Source organism: Telopea speciosissima, chromosome 3 (assembly GCF_018873765.1).
Source record: "Telopea speciosissima isolate NSW1024214 ecotype Mountain lineage chromosome 3, Tspe_v1, whole genome shotgun sequence".
NCBI lineage: Eukaryota > Viridiplantae > Streptophyta > Magnoliopsida > Proteales > Proteaceae > Telopea > Telopea speciosissima.
The window spans coordinates 48,781,722-48,809,027 of NC_057918.1; the positions used below are offsets into that span (position 1 = coordinate 48,781,722).

General features: G+C 38.2%; 1 pseudogene; it reads left to right on the top strand.

Moving 5' to 3' along the window:
• Positions 1 to 20,395: 20,395 nt before the first annotated feature.
• The window catches only part of LOC122655238, a 32,627-nt pseudogene continuing 25,716 nt past the window's right edge, over positions 20,396 to 27,306 (top strand).

Consider the following 27,306-nt stretch of genomic DNA (forward strand, 5'->3'; position numbering starts at 1 on the left):
ATTTAGGTTAGTTTAATAAAGAAATACTTAAACTTATCCACTACCATCATATAACTAATCTAAACAATTAAAGAGGAACACTACGTTCCACTAAACCGACTAAAAATGGATAAGAAGAAGAGAATTTAATAATAAAAGAATCCATTTAAAATCTAAGTGACACATGTTAGGATTGATTAAAAGAAAAACTTGAACTTATCTAACACGTTCCTCCTTCTAATCTAACCGCCTCATGTGTTGTCTAATAAAAAAAAAAAAGATTAATGAATACAATTCTAATTCACTACTCCACTTATTCGAACCATTTGGAAAACAAAGAGAACAGAGAAGTAGAGAAAAGAAGGAGAAGAAGAAGAAAGGAAGAAGAAGGGGCTGGACTAATTTGGTCTGCTGACCTTGGGTATGAATCTTCACCTCTTCATCTCCTCTTAACTTAATCGATTTTGCCATAGAAAACCCTAGGGAACCCATGTTGATTTTCAAAATCTTGGGATAAACCACGCTCTATTTCAGTTCATGTTTCTTATGAAGCTGGGTTTTTAATTTATAGAATTGAAACCTAAAACCCACATACATGTTCAAATCCAAAACTCTAACCCGATGTTAGCCTTATCGCAGCTCTGATGTTGAATTAAGGTGATTGATTCATGTTCCAGCCATACAAAAACTGTTTTATCCAAAGCTAATTTATGAAATCCATTCATAGCTGTACCCACTTCCACAACCCCAATTTTCCCATGCAAATTGATGATGGTGTGATTTCAATTCATGGTAATGACCACTCAAACAAAGCCCGCGATCATTTGAATGAGGATTCAGCCCAAAACCCATTAAAGATTCCATTTTCTGCATTTTTGGGGCTGTTGTGCATCTCTGGTCGATGTCCTAGTCGACTGGGTCATCAACTAGAGAATGCAAATTCAGTTTTTAAAACACTACCATCTCAGGTTGGTGTCCCAGTTGACTGGTTCACCAACCAGAGAATAATTATTTCAATTTTTAGAACACTGTCATCTCAGGTTGATGTCTCGGTTGACTGCCTCATCAACCTGAGATGCTGTTTCACTTATGAACACACCCTAGACCCTGTCCAACTTTACCATGAGGTAACCCTAGGACTCCACACGAGTTCTTGACGCTTTTTAACACCGGATGTGGTTAAACATTCGTAGGACTTTACCGTTCACTCATCAAATCGTACCGACCACCTACACGGAACATAACCCGACATCACCATCGCAATTGTAACAAGGTAAGTGGGGGTAGGCTTTGATTTCTTTTAAGAGTGTTTATTTCATTCTTAGTTGTATTTTTCAGGAATCATTTGCATATTTAAATTCATGTTTATTTATATTTCATTGTTTATAACTTATGGTTGTGAATGATATGATGTGGAATGGTTGGCAATGTGAATGCTTGTGATAGATTAGATGCCGTAGTCGACTTGGAAATGAGAGGCATGGTGTGCCGTAGTATGGGATGCGGGGGCACTGTACACCTCATACTATACCATTTAGCGCATATGACTAGGAATGTCATTCCTTAGTGCTACAACCCTTACCAGCAGGGGTTTAGGTGTTGGGAGATCATAGCTCCCTGTCACTGAGGAGTGTGAAGGACGCCGGGATGGGGTCCTGGCTATGATTATCGGGGTCTACCCATGGGAACGTATAAAATACCAACAACCACTGTGGGCTCCATACAATAATTGAGGTTATGTCTCGGGGCAGTTAAGAAGGAACCGAGAACGTCTCCCGAGTTGTTGTCGTAGTACAGACCCGACTTAGGCATTTATTTGTTAGGTGGATTTAATATTAAAATTGAACCCATGCATTTAGGTTGCATGCTTGTGTGTGTGTGGTCTATCCTTTACTTGCTGGGCTTAGTGGAGCTCACCCCTGTGGAAATTTCTCTTTTTAGATGATCCTGCAGGTAAATGCGTTTGTGGCCAAAGGATTACTTGGAGAACAGGAACTGATGATGTGACTTTACCTTTTTATTTTCTTTGTTTAAATACTATCCTTTTTTGTGGATGAATTTCTACTGATGAATTTCCACTGTTTGGATTGATGGTCGTGAACCTGGGAACATCGAGCTATTGGAACTTTCAATGTAAATAATATGTATAACACTTATAGCACTTTACTTTCCCTGCACTCTGATCAATGTAACACGTGTTATCTTGAAATTGTGTTGTGCTTGTGATGTGAATTTACTGCATCTGGATCCTGGTGGTCTCCGAATACGTCGGGTATTCGGGTCAGCCGTCGAATCCTCCCAGGGGGTGGTTTCGGGGTGTGACACAGCAAGTGTGAAATCTCCTCTCTACCTCTTTGTTTTATGTTCCTATAACATATATTTATTTTTTTATAGTTGTGTGTCAGGTCGGCAGCCGACACTTTAATATGTTCGGCTAATCACTTTTTACGTGGATCCTTTCGTGTTTTGATTTCTTTTATCTTGTTTCATGTCTTTCCGTCCTCCTTTTACTAGGGCATCCCCAGTAAGCAACACGCATGCCAATGCCAGAACACAATGATAACTAGACAAGGGAAACTGAGGAAATTTTTAGCTCAGAAGCGTAGGATTATATTAGCATCCTGGAACATTGGATCCTTTACGGGTAAGAGCCTGGAGTTGGTAGATGTTATTAGGAGACGAAGGGTAAATATCGTATGCATCCAACAGACTAGATGGAAGGGTAGCAAAGCTAAGGTGTTTGATGACTTCAAACTTTGGTATTCGGGAGAGTATAGTAATAGAAGCGGAATGGGCATAATTGTGGACAAAGACCTAAAGAAGGATGTTGTAGAGGTCAAAATAATAGGAGGCAGGATTATGTCCATCAAACTAGTTTTGGAGAAAGAGGTTGTAAATATTGTTTGCGCCTATGCACCCCAAGTAGGATTGGATGAAAGTAGTAAGCGGCTATTTTGGGGACAAATGGATGATTTAATGCAGGGTTTCTGCCAGGATGAATCGATTATTATTAGAGGTGACCTAAATGGACATGTTGGGAGTGAATGTAGAGGATATAAAGGTGTGCACGACAGTTACGGGATTGGTGAGAGGAACGAGGAGAGGTTCTCAATCCTAGACTTTGCAGTAACTTATGATCTTGCCATTGTGAACACTTTCTTTGAAAAAAGAGAGGAGCACTTAGTTACCTATTAAAGTGGGAATCATTTTAACCAAATAGACTTCTTGCTTATAAGAAGGGCAGACAATTTGGTGTGTAAGTGTTGGAAATGTGTGTCCATCAAACCCGAATTATTAAATTATTGAATTTAATTTTGTCATTTTTTTTTATTTAGGCTTATAAGAATGTTCCATAGGTCTTTACCTAAAACTAGTCTGAACTAGGAATTGGACTGGACATCCTGTTTATACGATTTCCATATCGCATGTAACGAGAAATGGAGATTTCGATGCATGGATGTGGGTACACGTCGAGAATGTGTATAGATGAGAATCTGGTACGTATATCTTATGTATTGCTACTGGTTGTGTGTGTGATATACTTACCCACTACTCGATGGCCCTTTGACCTGAAAGATTCCATTTGTTGCAGTGTGGCATTACGGATTTTGGTAAACCAATGGTTGATGTCCAATCGGACTATAAACAGGTACACTAGATTCATGATCCCGCATTGTAAACAAAGAGGATTCTCAACATGGAATCCACTGCCCTGTACGCGGGGGATATCCAAGAGAGAGAAAGTGATTGGTCGGAACTAAATCTGGATCCAGTGTTTATTCAAAATGTTTTATTAGTTTATTTTCAATATAAAATTACTATATAAATTATATTGAGAATTGAATTCGATGTTTTTCGACAGTCCGATCACAATCACATATTCTCTCGATCAACGTACATGCTGAATTGGGGATTAGTAGCATTAAAGTACATACCCTATAATTCATTATGGGATATTAGAAAAGTGAAAGGGCTTATGTGTAATAAAAGAGTTTATTGGACACATGGCATTATATGGGAGAATAAATTATTTATAGTTAAATATCTTTTTATATTATGGCAAGAGATATTATGAGAATATCTCATGGACCATAATTTAGAAAGATTGTATCTCTTTTGAGATTCTATGTCTTCAATTTAGTAGCAAATTGGAGTTGCAAAAATTGGAAGATTCACAAAACACCAAAAATAGAATATTGAGGCAAAGCCAAGATGGAAGGGGATTGCTTAAAATCCAAGGATCTCCAAAACTATAAAAGAGGGAGAGGGAGGAGCCTCCCATGATTTTAGTAGTGCTCTCTCCCCCTCCCACGGTTTCTCTCTCTCCCTTTTCTTGTAGTGGTTTGTGTGAGACTTGAGTTAGAGAACTCAAGAGGATTTGGTGATTTTTGTGTTATTCTTAAAGGTTGCAAGGATTGATCAAACTTCAAATTGTTGAACAATTTCTCAATCTCCAAGTTTGCACAAGTTGGAAGACTTATTATCTATAGGAGGAGTTACACTTACGACTTTAAGGTAACCATGATTTTTGAAATTGTTTCTTTCTACTCTTGATCATAAACTACAAGTATTGACCCGATATAAATTCTGCTGTTCATTGGGTTTATTCCCAACAATTGGTATCAGAGCATTGCTTGTACGTTCATGTTTGGAGTATGATTTTGATAAAATTGGGTTCTCCATGTTCTTAGAATAAAGTTGTTATTTTTTCCAATAAGAGGATGTATGTTTTGATTTGATCACAGTATGATTGATATGAAAAGGGAAGAAAAAATAAAATAGTTAATTTTTTTTCATATTTAAATGAAAAAAAATTTTTTTATTTCTTTTTTAATTTGGAAATTTTTTATGGGTATCTTATTGGACTTTTTTTAGTTCAATTTTTTTTTTGGGATGCACTCACACTTAAATGGTTAAATAGGTGATTTGCATTCACCCAATTTTACCACATGTTGATGTGGGGTCACATGTATCATTACCTTATTGGACTAGATCATGGAGATTTTTTATTTTATTTTGTTTTGATAATTATGAGAATGGATTTAATTTGTAAATCTATGTAGATGATAGCATTTAATTATGGAATGTAGAATGTGATGTACGTTGTGGGGGGCACTGCGTTAGTGGGTCATCTCTCATGATGCCACGATTCATTTCGAATCATTAGGAATACACATAACTTGAGTGTGTATCAGCCGATAGGATATGGACATGACACTCAAGTGGCCAATTACATTGGAAGCCTAGGAGACGGACAAAATAGTCCACCTAATCACCGTATGTGGGATGATCCCCGATAGGGTAAGTTTTAAATGCAAGGATTGGTGAGTTCCAATACATTTTTTTTTTCATTATGGAGGAATATGAAAAAGATGAAGGACCATTGTTTTAATTAGTCCAAAATCAAAATTAAATGGTCACGATATTTATTGTGTTTTTACTTGTACATGTGTAGATCTTTTCGACATGGCTGCCCCAATCAACAACACCCTTATGTCACTTATCACCCTATCAAAATTGATCGGACCAAATTATGAGGATTGACATCATAACATTATGTTCCTTCTAAAGGTTGAGGGACTTGACTCTGTCCTAACAGAAGAGTCTCCCACTATATCGTCCATTGACAAGGATGGAATTGAGGGTATTACTGAATTTGCCGTAGAAAAACTAAAGGAAAGGGTGGGCATCTTCAAATCCTACCATCAAAGGGATTCAAAGACTTAACTGTGCATTTTGAATTCCATTGACAAATCGATTGTCGAGTCTATCAAAGAAATATCTTTTGCGGGTGACATGATGGCTAAGATCAAAGAGTTGTATAGCCAATAAGACACCCATATAGAGTATGAACTGGTGGATAAGTCCATAGTCTCGAGATGGAACCTGGAACTCCGATCTTGGACCACGTGATGAGAATTCAAAACTTGTTCGAACAATTGGAGGGTTTAGGTTCTGAAAAGTTTTCCTTAAAGTATAAGAGGAACATCATTGTTAAATCTCTCCCCAGCTCATTCAGCTCCTTTATTTTTAACTTCAACATGAACAAGTTAGATGTTCAGTTGTCCGAGCTGGGTAATATGTTACAAGAAGCTGAGAGAGCGATTAAAAAGGAAAAGGCAGAAGTGTACCTCACCGAGGTGAAACAAAGTTCTTCCAAGAACAAAGGAAAGAAAAAGAAGGGTAAGACCCATCAAGGAAAAAGCGGAAAAATTCAAAAAAAGAAATCTCTCAAGGAAGGAAACTGTTTCTTTTGTGGGAAAAAGGGGCATTGGAAACATAACTGCCGTGCATACTTGGCTTCCTTGAAAAAGAAGTCGGATGACAAGGATACCTCTTCAGAAGGTAATTTAAATGTTTTTGTCCTTTTTAAAACTAATATGTCTATTGGACCATCTAACTCATGGCTTGTGGATACCGGATCTATAGTCCATGTCTGCGATGTAGGGGTTCAAGGAGACAAAAAAAGACTGGACAAGAATGAAGTGTGTCTCAAGATGTGCACTAGAGCAGAGGCCAAGGCGTTGGCAGTTGGAACCTATAGTGTAGAATTTGATTCTGCATCTTTAGTTTTAAAGAATTGCTACTATGTTCCTTCTTTTAAAAGGAATATTATTTCCATTTCAAAGTTAGTTTCAGACGGTTATATATTTAGTTTTGGTACTAGACTTTCAATTTGTTATTGTTTGCACAAAATAATAACCGCAAACATATGGATCAATCGTAGCTACGGGTCGAATTCAAGGAGATGTAAGCCACTTTATTTTACTCATTTTAAAGCAATGCAAAGTGAATCAAATTAAAGTATTAAATCAAACTAATTAAACTAACAAAAATTAATACATCCTAACTCACAAGCATCTAGCGAGTTGAATTGCAGCCACACATCACAACCACATAAAAAAAATAAAGAAGAGATTAGAGAGGGAGAAAGAGACTAAGAGATTAGAGATGTAAAACCCGAAGGTGCTTGAACCGGATTGAAATTACTTTCTTCTCACTCTTGAAATGGCGCTACCAAATCCAAAATTAAAACAAAATTAATTAAATTAAAATTCTACCATAATACATGATGAAATTAGTAACTAAAAAATAAAACCCTAAAAGCATGATTGAATTAGAGAGGTAGAGAGTGAGAATGAAAATAAAAATAATGGAGAATGAAAATTTCTAATAGAATGGAAGGATTAATGGAGATGAGAATATTAATAAAATAAAACTAATAGAAGAAGAAAGAGGTAGAGAACAAGAAGAAGAAATTAGAAACTAAGAATTAAGAGGTTAAAAAGAAGAAGAACATAAAAATAAAAATAAGAAATTGATACTCCCTTCTACCAAAGTTGAAAATGCATGAACTAATTAGGCTTTGCATGAATGTAATTTGATGAAGCTTGAACACTTGATTAATCCTTGCATGATTTTTTCTTCCAAGTCTCTAACTCTTCTCATTAGAATTAGAAGCCTAGACTAGAAAGCTTTAAAACTAAACTAGAATTAAATTATTACAACCAAATTGAAGACATGAAATTAAAGCATGAATCAAAAGCATTACAACCATGGAATTGAAATCATAAAATCAAACTAGAACTTAGAAAGCCAAAAACTAGAAGAAGAAAAGAAGAAATTTTACTAATTAATTGAACATGTTTACAAGCCCAAGATTATGGGTATTTATAGGGAGAAGGGGAGAGAAGAAGAGAGAATAGGGAAGAAGGAGAGGGGCTCCATGGTTTTGGGGCCTCTCTCCTTCTAAAAAATGTGGAGGTGAGAGAGAAGGAGAGAGTAAGGAGAGAGTACCCAAAAATAAGGGAATATTCCCTTCTCCTTCCTTTACAATAGGATTTGATCCCCAAGAAAAAATAGAAACTAAGAGAGATAAGAATCCTAGCTACATAAACCTTCTATTTTTCAAAAAGTAACTTTCTAATTCTAAACTGGTGCTTCCTTTTCTTTGTAGGAATCTTCTCCAAGCAATGAGATCAAGGCATCTTTGACTTTTTAATCTTCCAAGGATGAGGGAATCTTCTCCAAAACCAATCTATCCATAGTAAAATTAGAGAGAGAGAGGCCGTGAGTGGGAGAGAGTTTAGGAAGTTTAGGAAAGAGGGAAAGAGAACTGTCGTGAGTGGGATGGATTATCTCTTCTTTTTTTTTTTTTTTTAATCTCTTTTTCCTCCTATCTCTCCTACTATTTTTCCTTCTAAAAATCGTGGAGGGCATGTGGGCCTTCAAAAATCATGGAATCTTGTGGCAGTGTGGGTCCCCCATGTGGGTAGCAGTTCTTCTCTCTCTTCAAGACTGGAAAATTGCCAAAATGGTCCTGTACTTGCAGTAGATCTCCACCATTGATTAGAAATACCTCCTTTGATGCCAAAAATATCCTTGGGAATTGGCAGAACGGCTATGGGCTTGCATTACAGCTCATTTCTGACCCATTATCCTTTCTTGGGCTGAAAAGAATAATCAACTGCATGGAGGCCTGAACGGATGCGTAACTAAATTCCGTTACGTCCATCTTGATCAAAATTTGGCTCTGAACACAGTCATGCAAAAACATTGGGTAGCTTTACGTGTAAATTTGGAGATGTAGCCCCCGATAGTCCAGAATAGCAATAAATAACCCCAAAAACCTGAAAAGCATAAGAAAGCACCGAGTAACTCTGTCCAATGTGGTAAAATATATGTTTTATGCCCTAAGATTTCACACATAAATGTGCTCATCAGATTCCCCCACACTTGAACGTTACTTGTCCTGAAGTAAACAAAAAGAAAAACTAACCTAGAATGCAAAAATCCTAACTCACTGTCGTAGGAATCACGGTTGCACTTAGCATGTGCAACAAGCCTTTTAACCCCTAGGTTACCCTTAGTGGACGAGTTTTGTCTCGTGGGTGTTTGCAGTGAATGTACACCCAAAATTCAATAAGTCAAAAATATATTGCAAATTTTAATCATGGCATAAGAAGGAAAGTGCACACAAGCTCTAAAAATTCTCAACTAAAGATCAAGGAGCCAAAGATTCCCCCACACTTGAATTTTATCACCCCACATCAATTCAAGTAACAAGCATGCATCAAGGTCAAGGGATCTCCTCATATTTTCTGAACACTACTCACCTTCAAGTAAACCACTTATAGCATCAATGGAACCAAAGACTTAGGCATTGAGTAGTTTTTACCATACTTTCTTTCCAGGCATTAAGGTAATAGCTTTTCTTTCACAACAATAAACTCTATTTCTACTCCACTACTCTTCTCTGAATGACATGGTGGAGCATACACCAGACACCCAAATACTTGGTAGCTTCGCTTTTTGTATATATCCATAAAGACATTGAGACATTGATGCAAGAGTTTTTTTTGAGTTTCCTTCCAAGAAATTTCGAACAAGTCACCCTGCTTCCTGAGGCAACAATGCCTTGTCTAGTCCCAAGGAATTCCACTTTCCTTTTCTTTTTTTTTTTTCACTTTCACTTTCATGCCTTGCCTTGCCACAAACAAATTGGTCTCAACTACTAGCCAAAAGATCAAAGGGTCCATAAAACACATAGAGGAATCTAGCCATCAAATGAAATAACGCTCATATTTTCCAATTCAGTCCCTCTCACCGGATACAAACCAATTACCGTCCTTAAAAAGGGATTTTTTTTATTATTTCGCATGCTAGGGCACCTAATTCCCTCTTTCTCTCGCTTCGCAATCAAAGAATGTATGCACAAAACCAAAACTACCGCCACAATCAAAATTCATAAAATTCACCAATTCAATCCAACACACCCCCCCACACTTAATTCATGCAATGTCCTAAATGCATGCAGAAAAGAAAGAATAAGGACAAGGGATGAGATGAGGGGGCCTACCAGATATAATCAACAAGGAGGATCATAAAGAGTCCTGAGCTCTACAAAAAGTACTAGGGGCAGCAACAGAAACCTCAATCCATGGCCGATACATGTAAAAAGAACTTTAGAACCAGAAAATACTCGACCATGAATTTTAGTAAAGCGAGAAATAACATGGAAGTTAAGCACAAATGAGAAATACCCAACAGGAAAATCTGTCCTCATGGGAAAATAGAAAATGAAAGCATTAAAACTCAGACCATAAATCCTTCCATTCTCTCCTAAGGTCAATACAGAATGCATGCCATTATCGCAAAAACCAACCAAGAATGGATCGCAGTAAGCATCAAAAGGATCCTGAATATCAGTAACCTCATCAAGATAATCATAAAAAATGGGGGGTGTACTCAAATCAATCCTAGCAATAAAACTATTCGCCCTTTGCATAACTTGGTTTGCCAAATAAAGATCACGATAATATGCTTGAAGAGCATCATGACTAACATTTTTCTCCTCAATAAAATCATCAAACCTAGGAGGTTTGGACCAATCAACATACGGGACAAGTGAATCCTCAAAATGACAATTATCTGGGTTTTCCAAAAAGAGAGATGGAGATCGAATTTCCAGGGTTTCTATTCTATCATAAAAATCTGAATCTAAATCAGTAAAAACACTAGGCTCACTAAGATTAAGACTTTCCCTAGGTGGCTCATCAAACTTCGCTTCACTAACATTTTCAGGAAACTCAATCTCAACAAATAAATCATCTTGAAAATCATCTTGTTGGGGGTGATTCTCATTAACTTCAAACTGGGGTAGTGGACTTTCAACATCATTAAACTGGGGATGGGCGGTTTATTCTGAATTGGAATCTGGTAACATAGATTAGGTTCAGGCTGACTAGGTAATTTACCCGTTTCCTCCTCCTGCATCATGGTGATCAGTTGAGAGAGTTGCTTCTCCATGTTATTACTATTTTCTATGAAAAGGTCAACAGTCTTCTCAAGCTCACTTATTCTATCAGGGGGTTGTTGATACGGTGCAAGGAGAGGTGGAGGGTTGGGCATTGGAGGACCGAACTGACCATGATATTGGAAATTGGGTAGTCAGCTTGGTTATTCCATTGATCCCACGAGAAATTGGGATGATCACTCCACCCTTGATTATCAGTGCAAAAAGAATTGTACTGAAATAGAGGACTCACATTCTCATCACCATAGCTACCCCCATAAAGATTAGAGCATCCTTTCATAACACGGATAGTCTGGGGATGTGACCAATCAAATTTTCCTGAAAGCCCAAAGTTGGGTCGGGGAACAAAATTGTACTGGGGTAGTGCAAAGTGATTCTTTAACTCACTACTCTTGGCCGCCCTAGCCTGTTTAAACCTTTCCCCCAAAGTCATAGGTGGAGGTATACCTCCTATTATTCCAGACATTCATAAACTAACCACCTATCCAAAATTGAGGTCTCCCTAAAATAATTTTTTTTTATTGAAAAAGAAGAGGAGAAGAAAAATAAATTAAAGCACTTCGAATTACTTAAAAATCAGAAAAATAAAGTGGTTAATAATCTCCCCGGCAACGGCGCCAAAAACTTGTTTGCACAAAATAATAACCGCAAGCGTACGGATCAATCGTAGCTATGGGTCGAACTCAAGGAGATGTAAGCCACTCTATTTTACTCACTTTAAAGCAATGCAAAGTGAACCAAATTAAAGTATTAATTAAATCTAACTAATTAAACTAACAAAAATTAACGCATCCTAACTCACAAGCATTTAGCGAGTTGAATTGGCGTCCTAACACACAAGCATCTAACCTATCAATACTAAAGCAGATATGAAGGAATAAATTGCAGTCATACATCATAACCACATAAAAAAAACAAAGAAGAGATTAGAGAGGGAGAATGAGACTAAGAGATTAGAGATGTAAAATCTGAAGGTGCTTGAACCGGATTGAAATTGCTTGCTTCTCACACTTGAAATGACGCTACCAAATCTGAAATTAAAACAAAATTAATTAAATTAAAATTCTATCATAATGCATGATGAAATTAGTAGCTAAAAAATAAAACCCTAAAAGCATGATTGAATTAGAGAGGTAGAGAGTGAGAATGAAAATAAAAATAATGGAGAATGAAAATTCCTAATAGAATGGAAGGATTAATGGAGATGAGAATACTAATAAAATAAAACTAATAGAAGAAGAAAGAGGTAGAGAATAAGAAGAAGAAATTAGAAACTAAGAATTAAGAGGTTAAGAAGAAGAAGAACATAAAAATAAAAATAAGAAATTGATACTCCCTTCTACCAAAGTTGAAAGTACATGAACTAATTAGGCTTTGCATGAATGTAATTTGATGAAGCTTGAACACTTGATTAATCATTGCATGACTTTCTCTTCCAAGTCTCTAACTCTTCTCACTAGAATTAGAAGCCTAGACTAGAAAGCTTTAAAACTAAACTAGAATTAAATTATTACAACCAAATTGAAGACATGAAATTAAAGCATGAATCAAAAGCATTACAACCATGGAATTGAAATCATAAAATCAAACTAGAACTTAGAAAGCCAAAAACTAGAAGAAGAAAAGAAGAAATTTTACTAATTAATTGAACATGTTTACAAGCCCAAGATTATGGGTATTTATAGGGAGAAGGGGAGAGAAGAAGAGAGAATAGGGAAGAAGGAGAGGGGCTCCATGGTTTTGGGGCCTCTCTCCTTCTAAAAAATGTGGAGGTGAGAGAGAAGGAGAGAGTAAGGAGAGAGTACCCAAAAATAAGGGAATATTCCCTTCTCCTTCCTTTACAATAGGATTTGATCCCCAAGAAAAAATAGAAACTAAGAGAGATAAGAATCCTAGCTACATAAACCTTCTATTTTTCAAAAAGTAACTTTCTAATTCTAAACTGGTGCTTCCTTTTCTTTGTAGGAATCTTCTCCAAGCAATGAGATCAAGGCATCTTTGACTTTTTAATCTTCCAAGGATGAGGGAATCTTCTCCAAAACCAATCTATCCATAGTAAAATTCCAAAAGTACCCTTGGAAAGTTAAAGGAGAGAGAAAGTGATGACTAGACTTTCACTCAATAAATAATACAATACCCATCATGTCCTCCAAAAATTGTGGAGCCTTGTGTGAGAGGAGAGATTTTAGGAGAGAGGGAAGAAAAAGAGAAAGAGATAAATAGGAAAAAAAATGAAATAAAATAAGATAGAATAAAGATATGGGAGAGAGAGATAACGTGGGAGGGGGGAGATAAAATAGGGTGGTGAGAGCCGTGAGTGGTGGTGTGTATGAAAGAGAGAATAGGAGGAGAGATTGAAAGAAAGAGATGGATTGTAAGTGAAATTAGGAAGGAGGGAGAAAGAAACATGAGTGGTGGAAAGGAAGAGATGGAATGTGAGTGGTGGAAAGGTGAGAGAGAGAGAGGCCGTGAGTGGGAGAGAGTTTAGGAAGTTTAGGAAAGAGGGAAAGAGAACTGTGAGTGGGATGGATTATCTCTCTTTTTTTTTCTTTTCTTTTTTTTTTAATTTCTTTTTCCTCCTATCTCTCCTACTATTTCTCCTTCTAAAAATCGTGGAGGGCATGTGGGCCTTCAAAAATCATGGAATCTTGTGGCAGTGTGGGTCCCCCCATGTGGGTAGTAGTTCTTCTCTCTCTTCAAGACTGGAAAATTGCCAAAAGTGTCCTGTACTTGCAGTAGATCTCCACCATTGATTAGAAATACCTCCTTTGATGCCAAAAATATCCTTGGGAAGTGGCAGAACGGCTATGGGCTTGCATTACAGCTCATTTCTGACCCATTATCCTTTCTTGGACTGAAAAGAATAATCAACTGCAAGGAGGCCTAAACGGATGCATAACTAAATTCCGTCACGTCCATCTTGCTCAAAATTTAGCTCTGAAGACAGTCATGCAAAAACATTGGGCAGCTTTACGTGTAAATTTGGAGATGTAGCCCCCGATAGTCCAGAATGGCAATAAATAGCCCAAAAACCTGAAAAGCACAAGAAAGCACCGAGTAACTCTGTCCAATGTGGTAAAATGTATGCTTTATGCCCTAAGATTTCACACATAAATGTGCTCATCGGTTATAATAATATTTTTGTTGCTTCTGGATTTTTACAAAATGATTTGTATTTTCTAAAACAACCCTTGATAACGAATGGGGTTTGAAATATCGATTTGAAATGAAAGAGAGCTCCAATGAGTCCTACTTACCTATGGCATCTCAGATTAGGTCACATCAATGTAGACAGGATTAACAGGCTAGTAAAGGACGGACCATTAGAATGTCTAAAGGTCGAACCATTCCCAACCTGTGAATCATGCCTACAAGGGAAGATGACCAAGAAGCCTTGATGAGCACATTTATGTGTGAAATCTTAGGGCATAAAGCATATATTTTACCACATTGGATAGAGTTACTTTGGTGCCTTCTTGTGTTTTTCAGGTTTTGGGCTATTCTAGACTATCGGGAGCTGCATGTCCCAAGTTACACATAAAGTTGCCATTTTTCCTTCCATGGCTATAAAGAGGACTAAATTTGGAGCAAGAACGCAAGTACGCATTCGTCTAGCCCACCGTACAGTTGATTATTTTTTTCAGCCCAAAAAAGGATAATGGGTCAGAAAGGAGTTGCAGTGCAAGCCCATAGTCATTCTACCACTGCCCAAGGACATTTTTGACATTGTAGAAGAAATTTCTAAGCAATGGTGGAGATCTACTGCAAGTACAGGGCCATTTCGGTAATTTTGCATTCTTAAAGAGAGAGAAGGACTACTACCCACATGGAAGAACCCACACTGCCACTAGATTCCATTATTTTTGAAGGCCCACTACTGCCCACGATTTTTATTGGGCTGCATTTAATGCCCACGATTTTTAGAGGACACATTGGGGATTTTGTTATTTGGTTGAGTGGAATCCTAGTCATCACTATCCTAGTCATCCCTCTCTCTCTCTCCTCCAACTTTTCAAGGGCATTCCTGGAATGTCACCTGGGATAGATTTATTTTGAAAGATATTTTCTCATCTATGGAAGGTTGAAAAATCAAAGATGCTTTGATTTTATTGCTTGGAGAAGATATCTACAAAGAAAAGGAAGCACAAGTTAGAATTAGAAATTTACTTTTCTAGAAATAGAAGGTTTATGTAAACAATATTCTTTTCTCTCCCTCTTTCAATTTTTTTTCTTTTTTCTTGGGATTCAAGGCAATGTAAAGGAGGAAGGAGAAGAGAATATTCTCTTTTCTTAGGGAATATTTCTCCTACACTTCCTTCTTCTCTCTTCTCCCCTTTCCCCTATAAATACCCCCTACCTCTCTTGTAAATTTTGCTCATTCAATTCGTGAAATTTCTTCTCTTCTTCTCTTTCTAATTTATGATTTTTGGCTTTTCTAAGTTCTAGTTTGCTTTTTTGATTTTCATTTAATGGTTATAATAAATTTAGTTTATGATTTAATTTCAATTTAAGTCTTCAATTGGGTTGTAATTTCTTAATTCTAGTTTAGGTTTTAAGCCTTCTAGTCTAAGTTCTTAAGTTGATGACAAGACTTGAAGATTTAGAAGAGGAGGCCATAGTAAGTTTATGCAAGTATTCAAGCTTTTCAATTACATTCATGCAAGCACATCCAGGTTTTACTATCTAAACTCTCATTCTCATTCTCCATCTCCTCTATCTCTCTCTATCTTCTTCTTCTTCTCCCTCTATTTCTTTTATTTTAATTTTATATGGTTGTGGTTTGTGGATGCATTTTTATTCCCTTATTTCTTTTTATGTGGTTAGTATGTGTGGTTGCATTTTTATTCCTTTCAATTCGCTTTAGTTTGATAGGTTAGATGCTCATATGTTAGGATGCCGATTTAATCCCTTAATTTTGTTAGATGCTTATGAGTTAGGATGCATTGATTTTCGTTAGTTTAATTTAACACTTTAATTTGGTTCACTTTGCATTACTTTTAAGTTAGTTAAATAGAGTGGCGTATATCTCCTCATGTTCGACCTGTAGCTACGATTGACCCGTACGCTTGCGGTTTTATTTTAACTCAAATAAGTTTTTGGCACCGTTGCCGAGGAGATTATTGTCCATTTTATTTATCTGATTTTTAGGTAGTTCAAGTGTTTTAGTTTAGTATTTTCTCTTCTTTTTCTGAAAAAAAAAAATCAGGTTTTGAAAACCTCTTCTTGTTTCTCTTTTGTTTCAAATAGTGTGCGCCCAATCTAAAGTCCTTCATATGCTTCAACCCTCCATCTTTTGGTGTCCCTCATAGGATTAAGTTACCTATGATGCTACATTTTGACTTGGTTGGGTGGATTGGCATGTGACTTATCTTTGGAGGCGACCACTCTTGATAACAGGAAAGCGATATAGTGAGAGCGTTGGAAACATAAACGTATAGAAGACTATACGGGTTCCCTTGCTGTCAACCTATATGGCATCCTTACAGCTTTTGAACCATTGTTTCGATTTTTGAGGGATAGATGCACTATCTACCTTGGGCTCCCTCTTGTTTTTAGTACTTTTTCTTAAGTCTTTTATTTTTCTTTAATTTTTCTAAAGGAGACCTCATATCTGTTTAGGTGGCTACAGTGTGGACTCGTGATTCATCTAATCGTCTTATTAGAATACCACCTTCTCTATTGCCCTTAACCCCACCTTTGACCATGGGTGACCAATAACCCAAGACTCTTAAGGATAGGTTTTACCCTACTAGGGCTGCACATCCTTCTTGCATCAACTTACCACCTGTTACAGGAAACAATTATGAACTCAAGACCAACTTCATTAGCATGCTACCCCACTTCCATGGGATGGCCAATGAAGATGCATATCTCTTCCTTAGGGAATTCGAGGAGGTCTGTGTTCTAATTAAGGTCTAGAATTTGACTGATGATGCAGTTAGGCTTAGGTTTATATCCTTTGCCTTGAAAGACCAGGCCAAGAAGTGGTTCTATGGACTGTCAACAAATTTCATTAATACATGGGATGAGTTCACCATTATCTTTTTGAGAAAATTCTTCCCTCTTCACAAGACCAATAAGCTTAAGAGTGACATCCTCCAATTCAGGCAGAAACCACATGAGTCTTTTTCTAAATTCATGGAAAGATTCAAGGACCTCCTCTTAGAATGCCTTCATGGTTTTGACTTGTGGCAGCTATGCCAAATTATTTATGAGGGTATTGATTATCAGACCAAGCAACTTGTAGAGTCCATGCATCCTGCAGGCTTAACTTCTTTTTCTGAGGAAAATGATGCATGGACATTCTTAACCAACTTGGTTGATAAGACTAGGGAATGGGAATCTTCCCAAGAGGCTGAAAGGACTACTAAGGGGTATCTCATTGAGGGTATGCCAGCCAAGGAGGCCAAACTTGATAGCCTCATAAAAAGGTTGGAGTCCATAGTTCTTAAAGAGTCTATACCGGTTAACCAGGTCAACCAAGTGATAATATGCAGTTGATGCCAAACACCTGGACATATTTTGGAGGAATGCCCCAACACCTTGGTGGGCAATTCCAGCACTGAGAATGTAAGTGTTCTCTACCAAAATAACCCATATAGCAATATTTACAATCCAGAATGGAGAAATCACCCCAATTTCTCTTGGAATCAAGGGAACCAAGCAGGCCCATCCAACTTTAACCATCAAGGCCAGCTTGGTGCCAAAGGCCCAACTATGCACCACAAAGCCAAAGAATGTCTCCTAACCGCTTTCCCCCTCATCGTCATCTAGGACCTTCTGTGAATTCTGCTAGGCCTCTTCTCCTTGCACCCTGTCAACCACCCCCAGGGTTCATCAATACAGGAGAGGCACCAAGAATAGGTGAGATTGAGAAAAGAATGACCCTTATGGAAAAGCAACTCACCCAACTTGTCACAATTTTGCATGAGAGGGAAACAGGAAAGTTACCTAGCCAACCTGAACCAAATCCTAGGCATTAGGTTTATATTCAACAAGGTACCCCAAGCTCCTCCACTCAACCCGGTATAAGGCCAACAGCTTCAAGGGCCCTCCAGCCAGGTTAATGTTGTCTATGCTTTAAGGAGTGGCCGTGAGTATCAACAGGCTAGTATACCTCAGTCTTTACCATCTCATACTCTTATTGACTCTCCCCCTTCTGAAGAGGCCATTGAAGTGCCTACTGTTCCTGGTTCGTCTGATGAACCTAAAGAGATCCCAGATGATTTGGTTAAGGAAACCAAAGATGATTCTATTGAGAAAGAAAGAGTTTATACCCCACCTGCCCCTTTCCCAAATAGGTTGGTTAGCAAGAAGTCACCTTCTGTGGAGAAAAATTTGGATGTTTTTAAACAGGTTCAGGTGAATATCCCCTTGTTGGATGCTATTGCCCAGATCCCCGCTTATGCTAAAGTCTTCAAAGACTTATGCACCCAAAAATGGACCACCAATGTGCTCAAAAAGGCATTCTTGGCTGCTAACATTAGTTCTCTCATCTCACAGCCAGTAGCAGCCAAGCATAAGGATCTTGGAAGTCCCACCATCTCTTGCACTATAGGCAATACTACTATTGATCATGCCTTATTGGACCTTGGTGCTAGTGTGAACCTCTTGCCCTTTCATGTCTACCAACAACTGGGATTGGAAAAATTGAAATCGACCAAAATTACTCTTCAACTTGGACTAAAATTACTCTTCAACTTGCAGATCAGTCGGTTAAAGTTTCTAAGGGAATGATTGAGGATGTCCTGTTGAAGGTTGGGGAATTTATTTTTCCTGTGGATTTTATTATTTTAGATACGCAACCTACTGCCAACTTCAAGGACCAAATCCCTATCATCTTGGGTAGGCCATTCCTAGCTACCAGTAATGCTTTAATCAATTGCAGAAATTGTCTCATGAAATTATCTTTTGGCAATACTTCTATTGACTTCAAAGTGTTTAGGTTGGGCAAGCAGCCTGATATGGATGAAGAGGTGCATATGGTTCAAGGATTTCTCGATGATATTGATACGTTCTTTGAAATTGATTTTGATTTTGGATTTCAAGAATGTATGCAGGAATTGGAGGGTGTTGATGATACCCCCTTATCTGAGGTCTGGAGCATCCAACCACCTTTGGAGTCCCTTGGATCCCTATCCACCTCCATTCCCAAACCCTCTATTATTGAGCCCCCCATATTAGAGTTGAAGGCATTGCCCTCCAACCTCAAGTATGCCTTCCTAGGGCAAGATCACACTCTTCCTGTTATTATTGCTTCTGATTTGACTTCTATTCAGGAAGAAGAGTTGATTAAGCTTTTAAAGGACCATAAGAAAGCCATAGGTTGGACCATGTCTGACATCAAAGGTATTAGCCCCTCCATTATTCAATATCATATTCATCTGATAGAGAGTTCCAAACCTTCTAGGGAACTCCAAAGGAGAGCTAATCCTGTGATGAAAGAGGCAATCAAGAAAGAGATCCTAAAGTGCTTGGATCATGGCATCATTTATCCTATTTCTGATAGCCAATGGGTGAGTCCTGTGTAGGTTGTGCCTAAGAAAGGAGGAGTCACTGTAGTTGAGAATGCCAATAATGAATTGATTCCAACCCGTATCCAAACGGGGTGGAGAGTGTGCATTGACTACATAAAATTGAATGCGGCAACATGGAAGGACCACTTCCCCTTGCCTTTTATTGATCAAATGTTAGAGAGACTAGCTGGCCATGAATATTATTGTTTTCTTGATGGCTATGCAGGCTATAACCAAATTCCTATTGCTTTAGAGGACCAACATAAGACCACATTCACATGCACTTATGAAACTTTTGCTTACCGGCGTATGCCTTTTGGGCTTTGCAATGTCCCTGCTACATTCCAAAGGTGCATGATGAGTATCTTTTTTGATATGGTAGAGCCCTTCCTAGAGGTGTTTATGGATGATTTTTTTTATTCACGGCTCTACCTTTTCAAATTGCTTGCATCATCTTTCTTTGGTTCTTAAACGATGCATAGAAAAGAACTTAGTCTTGAATTGGGGGAAGTACCACTTCATGGTGAAGCAATGCATAGTTCTTGGTCACATTGTGTCCAAAGAGGGGATTAAAGTTGATATATCTAAGGTGGACCTTATTGTCAATTTACCACCACCCAAGAGTGTGAAGGACATTAGATCCTTTTTTGGCCATGCAGGTTTTTATAGAAGGTTCATCAAGGATTTTAGCCAGATAGCTAGACCTCTCACCTCCCTTTTGGTAAAGGACTGCCCATTTGATTTTTTTCCTAAGTGTCATAAGAGTTTTGAGTAATTGAAAAGAGCATTGACCTCAGCCCCCATTATTCAAGCTCCAAATTAGAGAGTTTCATTTGAGCTTATGTGTGATGCCTCTGATTTTGCTACAGGGACTGTTCTTAGGCAAAGAATCAATAAATTGTCCCATGTGATTTATTATGCAAGTAGGACTCTTAATGATGTGCAACTTAATTATACCACCACTGAGAAAGAATTTTTAGCTGTTGTGTTTGCTTTAGAGAAGTTTAGGCCCTACTTGGTTGGATCACATGTGATTGTTTATACTGACCATGCAGCTATCAAATATCTTGTGCAGAAGAAAGATGCCAAGGCTCGCCTCATTAGGTGGGTCCTTTTGTTGTAAGAATTTGATCTTGAAATTAGGGATGTGAAAGGGTGTGAAAATTTGGTTGCAGACCATCTATCCCGGCTGCCTAATTCCTTGACTGTTGATTCTCCAGTCAACGAGAATTTTCCTGATGAATATCTGATGGCAGTGTCTAGTGAAAACCTTGGTTGGCTGACATTGTCAATTATCTGGTTACGGGTGTGACACCTGCACATTGGTCCACCCAAGATAAGAATCGTTTCTTTTCACAGGTTAAATATTTCTTTTGGGATGATCCTTATCTTTTTAAGACTTGTCCGGATTAGGTAATCCGGAGATGTGTTCCTGATTATGAGCAACAATTTGTCTTATCTTTTTGCCATGATCAGGCTTGTGGAGGCCATTTTGGGCCCAATAAGACGGCGATCAAGGTTTTACAGTGTGGATTTTATTGGCCTAGTCTGTTTAAAGATGCTTTTACTTATTGCAAGGCATGTTCTTCATGCCAATCTTTAGGACGTCTTTCTAGGAGGAATATGATGCCCCTCAACCCAATTTTGGTGGTTGAGGTGTTTGATGTATGGGCTATTGATTTCATGGGGCCTTTCCCTAACTCTTTTGGTAACCTGTACATATTACTTGTTGTGGACTATGTGTCCAAATGGATTGAGTCTATTGCTTGTAAGACCAATGACCACAAGGTGGTTGTGAAATTTATAAGGGAGAACATCTTCTCCCGTTTTGGTACTCCCTGGGCTATCATTAGTGATCGGGCCAAGCATTTTTGTAATCGGCCTTTTGAGGCCCTCATGAGAAAGTATGGTGTCGTCCATAAGTTGGCCACACCCTACCATCCCCAGACTAGTGGCCAGGTTGAGGTTTTAAATTGGCAGATAAAGCAAATTCTTGAGAAAACCATCAACCCAAACCGCAAGGATTGGTCTAACCGATTGGTAGATGCTTTGTGGGCCCATAGGACAGCCTTCAAGACCGATCTTGGTCAATCTCCGTACCGTCTGGTGTATGGAAAGGCATGTCACTTACCTGTAGAGATTGAGCATAAGGCCTTTTGGGCTATCAAGAAGCTTAACTTTGACCTACCCACTGTAGGTGCCCATAGGAAACTCCAACTATCTGAGTTGGAAAAACTTAGGAATGAAGCATATGAGAATGCCCGGATTTACAAGGCAAAAACCAAGGCTTTCCATGATAGGCACATTTTGAGAAAATCTTTTGAGGTAGGCCAGAAAATTTTGTTGTACAATTCTCGTTTGCATATCTTTTCAGGTAAGCTGCGTTCTAGATGGGATGGCCCCTGTATTGTTCAAAAAGTTTATCCTCATGGGGCTGTTGAAGTCCTCAATCCAAGTACGGGTGCTACATTTAAGGTCAATGGCCAAAGATTAAAGCCATACATTGAGATGCCCACTCCACTTGTAGAAGAGGTCATGGATCTCCATGAGCCTCTTTACCTTGAAGAATGACCTCCTGGTATATTTCTCCTCCCTAGTCCTTACTCTTTCTTTTCTGCATGCATTGAGGACATTGCATAAATTAAGTGTGGGGGGGGTGTGTTGGACTTTATTTGTGAATTTTGATTGTGGCGGTAGTTTTGGTTTTGTGTATAAGTCTCTTTGATTGCAAAGCAAGAGAAAGAGGGAATTAGGTTCCCTAGCATGCGAAATAATAAAAAATCTCTTTTCAAGAACGGTAGTTGGTTTGTATCCGGTTAGAGGGATTGAGTTGGAAAATATGAGCGTTATTTCATTTGATGGCTAGATTTCTCTATGTGTTTTATGGACCCCGTGATCTTTTGGCTAGTAGTTGAGACCAACTTATTTGTGGCAAGGCAAGGCATGAAAGTGAAAGTGAAAAAAAAGAAAAAAAAAGAAACAGAAAGGAAAGTGGAATTCCTTGGGACTAGATAGGGCACTGTGCCTCATGAAGCAGGGTGACTTGATTGAAACTCCTTGGAAGGAAACTCAAAAAAAAAAAACTCTTGCATCAATGTCTCAATATCTTATGGATATATGCAAAAAGCGAAGCTACCAAGTATTTGGGTGTCTGGTGTATGCTCCACCATATCATTCAGAGAACAGTAGTGGAGTAGAAATAGAGTTTGTTGTTGAAAAAAAAAGCTTTTGCCTTAATGCCTGAAAAAAAAAAGAGTATGGTCAAAAATACTCAATGCCTAAGTCTTTGGTTCCATTGATATTATGAGTGGTTTACTTGAAGGTGAGTAGTGTTCAGAAAATATAAGGAGATCCCTTGACCTTGATGCATGCTTGTTACTTAAATTGATGTGGGGTGATAAAATTCAAGTGTGGGGGAACCCTTTGGCTCCTTGATCTTTAGTTGAGTATTTCTTTGAGATTGTGTGCACTATCTTACTTGTGCCATGAGAAAAATTTACATCATTCTTTTTGATTTATTGAATTTTGGGTGTATATTCACTGTAAACACCCACGAGACACAACTCGTCCACTAGGGGTAACCTAGGGGTTTAAAGGCTTGTTGCACATGCTAAGTGCAACCGTGATTCCTACGAAAATGAGTTAGGATTTTCTGCATTCTAGGTTAGTTTTTCTTTTGCTTTACTTAAGGACAAGTAACGTTCAAGTGTGGGGAAATCTGATGAACACATTTATGTGTGAAATCTTAGGGCATAAAGCATACATTTTACCACATTGGACAGAGTTACTTTGGTGCCTTCTTGTGTTTTTCAGGTTTTGGGCTATTCTGGACTATCGGGAGCTGCATGTCCCAAGTTACACGTAAAGTTATCATTTTTCCTTCCATGGCTGTAAAGAGGACTAAATTTGGAGCAAGTTGGACGTGACGGAACGCAAGTACGCATTCGTCTAGCCCACCATACAATTGATTATTCTTTTCAGCCCAAGAAAGGATAATGGGTCAGCAAGGAGTTGTAGTGCAAGCCCATAGTCATTCTACCACTGCCCAAGGACATTTTTGACATTGTAGAAGATATTTCTAAGCAATGGTGGAGATCTACTGCAAGTACAGGGCCGTTTTGGCAATTTTGCATTCTTGAAGAGAGAGAAGGACTGCTACCCACATGGAGGAACCCACACTGCCACTAGATTCCATTATTTTTGAAGGCCCACTACTGTCCACGATTTTTATTGGGCTGCATTTAATGCCCACGATTTTTAGAGGACACATTGGGGATTTTGTTATTTGGTTGAGTGGAATCCTAGTCATCACTATCCTAGTCATCACTCTCTCTCTCTCCTCCAACTTTTCAAGGGCATTCCTAGAATTTCACTTGGGATAGAATTATTTTGTAAGATATTTTCTCATCTATGGAAAGTTGAAAAATCAAAGATGCTTTGATTTTATTGTTTGGAGAAGATATCTACAAAGAAAAGGAAGCACAAGTTAGAATTAGAAATTTACTTTTCTAGAAATAGAAGGTTTATGTAAACAATATTCTTTTCTCTCCCTCTTTCTATTTTTTTTTCTTTTTTCTTGGGATTCAAGGCAATGTAAAGGAGGAAGGAGAAGAGAATATTCTCTTTTCTTAAGGAATATTTCTCCTACACTTCCCTCTTCTCTCTTCTCCCCTTTCCCCTATAAATACCCCCTACCTCTCTTGTAAATTTTGCTCATTCACTTAGTGAAATTTCTTCTCTTCTTCTCCTTCTAATTTGTGATTTTTGGATTTTCTAAGTTCTAGTTTGCTTTTTTGATTTTCATTTAATGATTATAATAGGTTTAGTTTATGCTTTAATTTCAATTTAAGTCTTTAATTGGGTTGTAATTTCTTAATTCTAGTTTAGGTTTTAAGCCTTCTAGTCTAAGTTCTTAAGTTGATGACAAGACTTGAAGATTTAGAAGAGGAGGCCATGGTAAGTTTATGCAAGTATTCAAGCTTTTCAATTACATTCATGCAAGCACATCCAGGTTTTACTATCTAAACTCTCAATCTCATTCTCCATCTCCTCTATCTCTCTCTATCTTCTTCTTCTTCTCCCTCTATTTCTTTTATTTTAATTTTATATGATTGTGGTTTGTGGATGCATTTTTATTCCCTTATTTCTTTTTATGTGGTTAGTATGTGTGGCTGCATTTTTATTCCTTTCAATTTGCTTTAGTTTGATAGGTTAGATGCTCATGTGTTAGGACGCCGATTTAATCCCTTAATTTTGTTAGATGCTTATGAGTTAGGATGCATTGATTTTCGTTAGTTTAATTTAACACTTTAATTTGGTTCACTTTGCATTACTTTTAAGTTAGTTAAATAGAGTGGCGTATATTTCCTCGTGTTTGACCCGTAGCTATGATTGACCCGTATACTTGCGATTTTATTTTAACTCAAACAAGCTCTTTCCCAATAAAGGCAGGAGAGCCGATGATTTGTTGGAATTAATTCACACCAATGTGTGTGGGCCCATTAGCATCCAAGCTAGGTATGGTTATGAGTACTTTGTGACATTCACCGATGACTATTCTAGATACGGTAGTCTCTGCTTAATGTGTAAGAAGTCAGAAATTTTTGAAAAGTTCAAGGAGCTTCAGACTGAGGTTGAAAAACAGTTAGATAAACGCATCAAGTTCATTCGATCAGATTGAGGAGGGGAATACTTATCAAACGAATTCAAAGCACATCTCACAACCGAGGGGATTGTGTCACAACTATGAAATCCCGGTACACCTCAATAGAATGGTGTATTTGAGAGATGCAACCGGACTTTGTTAGACATGGTTCGAACCATGCTCACCTTTAGTGAGTTACCTTTATCCTTCTGGGGGTATGCCCTAGAGACTGCGATTTATATATTGAATAGGATTCCTACTAAAACTGTACCCAAAACCCTTTTTGAATTATGGTATGGGCGCAAGCCCAGAGTAAAACACTTCAGGGTTTGGGGTTATCTTACGTATGTACGCAAGCAACAAATAGATAGTACGTTGGAGCCCCGTTCTTTTGGATGCTTATTCTTGGGATATCCAAAAGGCACGATAGGTTACAATTTCTATGACGCCGCAAATAAGAAAGTCATTGTTAGTAAGTATGTTACTTTCATTGAAGAAGATTTGATTGCCAAGAGAAGAGACCCTATTGTTATAGAAGAGATGTCTTCTATACCTGAAATGCCTAATCCATCAATTGAACCAACTGTCGACCCGATCGAACCTGATATAGTTCAGGAGCCGCGACGTAGTGGGAGGATCATAAGACCACCTACACGTTATACACTTCTTACTGAAGAAGCTAAGACCGTAGAAGAATTCTACATGGCTACCACTGAATCGGATGATGATCCGTATACATATAAACAAGCTCTTCCAGATGCAGATGCACCCAAATGGGTGGAGGCCATTTGCTCTAAAATTGACTCAATGTATTCTAATAATGTCTGGACTCTGGAGGATCCACCAGAAGGCGTAAAGCCCATTGGATGTAAGTGGATCTTCAAGAGGAAGAGAGGCGTAGATGGAAAGGTTGAGAGATTCCAGGCAAGACTGGTAGCAAAAGGGTATACTCAACAAGAAGGTATAGACTATGAGGAAAGCTTTTCACCAGTGGCTATGATGAAATCCATCAGGATTTTGTTGGCGATAGCCTCACACTATAATTATGAAAATTTGGCAGATGGATGTGCAAACTGCATTTCTAAATGGATTTCTTGATGAAGAAATCTACATGCAATAGCCAGAGGGGTTCACTTCAAAAGGTGAAGAGAATAAAGTGTGCAAGTTGTTGAGATCCATTTATGGACTCAAGCAAGCTTCCAGGAGTTGGAAAATCCATTTTGATCAAGTAGTCAAATCATTTGGCTTTAAACAGAACATGGATGAACCCTGCATTTATAAGAAGTTCAATGGGAGTACGGTTTGTTTTCTCGTATTGTACGTAGATGACATTTTACTGATAGGGAATGATGTTAGGTTTCTTTCATCCGTAAAGGTGTGTTGTCCACCACTTTTTCGATGGACTTGGGTGAAGCTAGCTATATCCTTGGGCAAGCTTATCAGAGATCGCCAGAAAAGGATGCTAGGCCTATTACAATCCACATACTTAGAAAAGATACTAGCAAGGTTTAACATGAAAAATTCCAAGAAAGAAAATGTTTTTTTCTGCCATGGAATTTTACTTTCAATATCTCGATGCCCCAAGACGCCAGAGGACATTGAAGAAATGCAGAGAGTTCCCTATGCTTCTGCAGTGGGAAGTCTAATGTACGCTATGTTGTGTACAAGGCCAGATGTCTACTATGCTGTAGGGATAGTGAGCCGGTTTCAATCTAATCCAGGAAAAGAGCATTGGACTGCGGTCAAGAACATCCTCAAATTATTTGAGGAAGACCAAAGACTATTTTCTGGTGTATGGGCATGATGAGTTGTCAGTAGTTGGATATGCGGATTCGGATTTCCAAACTGAAAATGATGATAAAAAGTCTACACCCAGTATGGTTTACCTTATGGGTGGTGGAGCAATTGTGTGGAGAAGCGCCAAACAGAAATCTACAATCGATTCTACTACCGAGGCAGAGCACCTGGCAGCTGGTGATGTAGCCAAGGAAGGTATCTTGCTCAAGAAGTTTATTACCGACTTGGAGGTTGTTCCAGAGTTAGTCAAGAATCCTATACCTTTATTGTATGATAACATGGGGACGATTGTACAGTCTAAAGAGCTTAGGGCTCATCAGAGGAACAAACATGTGCAGCGGAAGTATCACCTGATTATAGAGATAATCCAATAAGTTGATGTAGCTGTTTCCAAAGTTGGCACTGCTGACAATGTGTCAGATGAGATGACAAAAGGATTAGCTCCTATAGTGTTTGAAAAACATATTGAGAGCATAAGTGTTACTTTTGTTGGTAATTGGCTTTAATGTACAAGTGGGAGATTGTTGGAAATGTGTCTATCAAACCCGATTTAT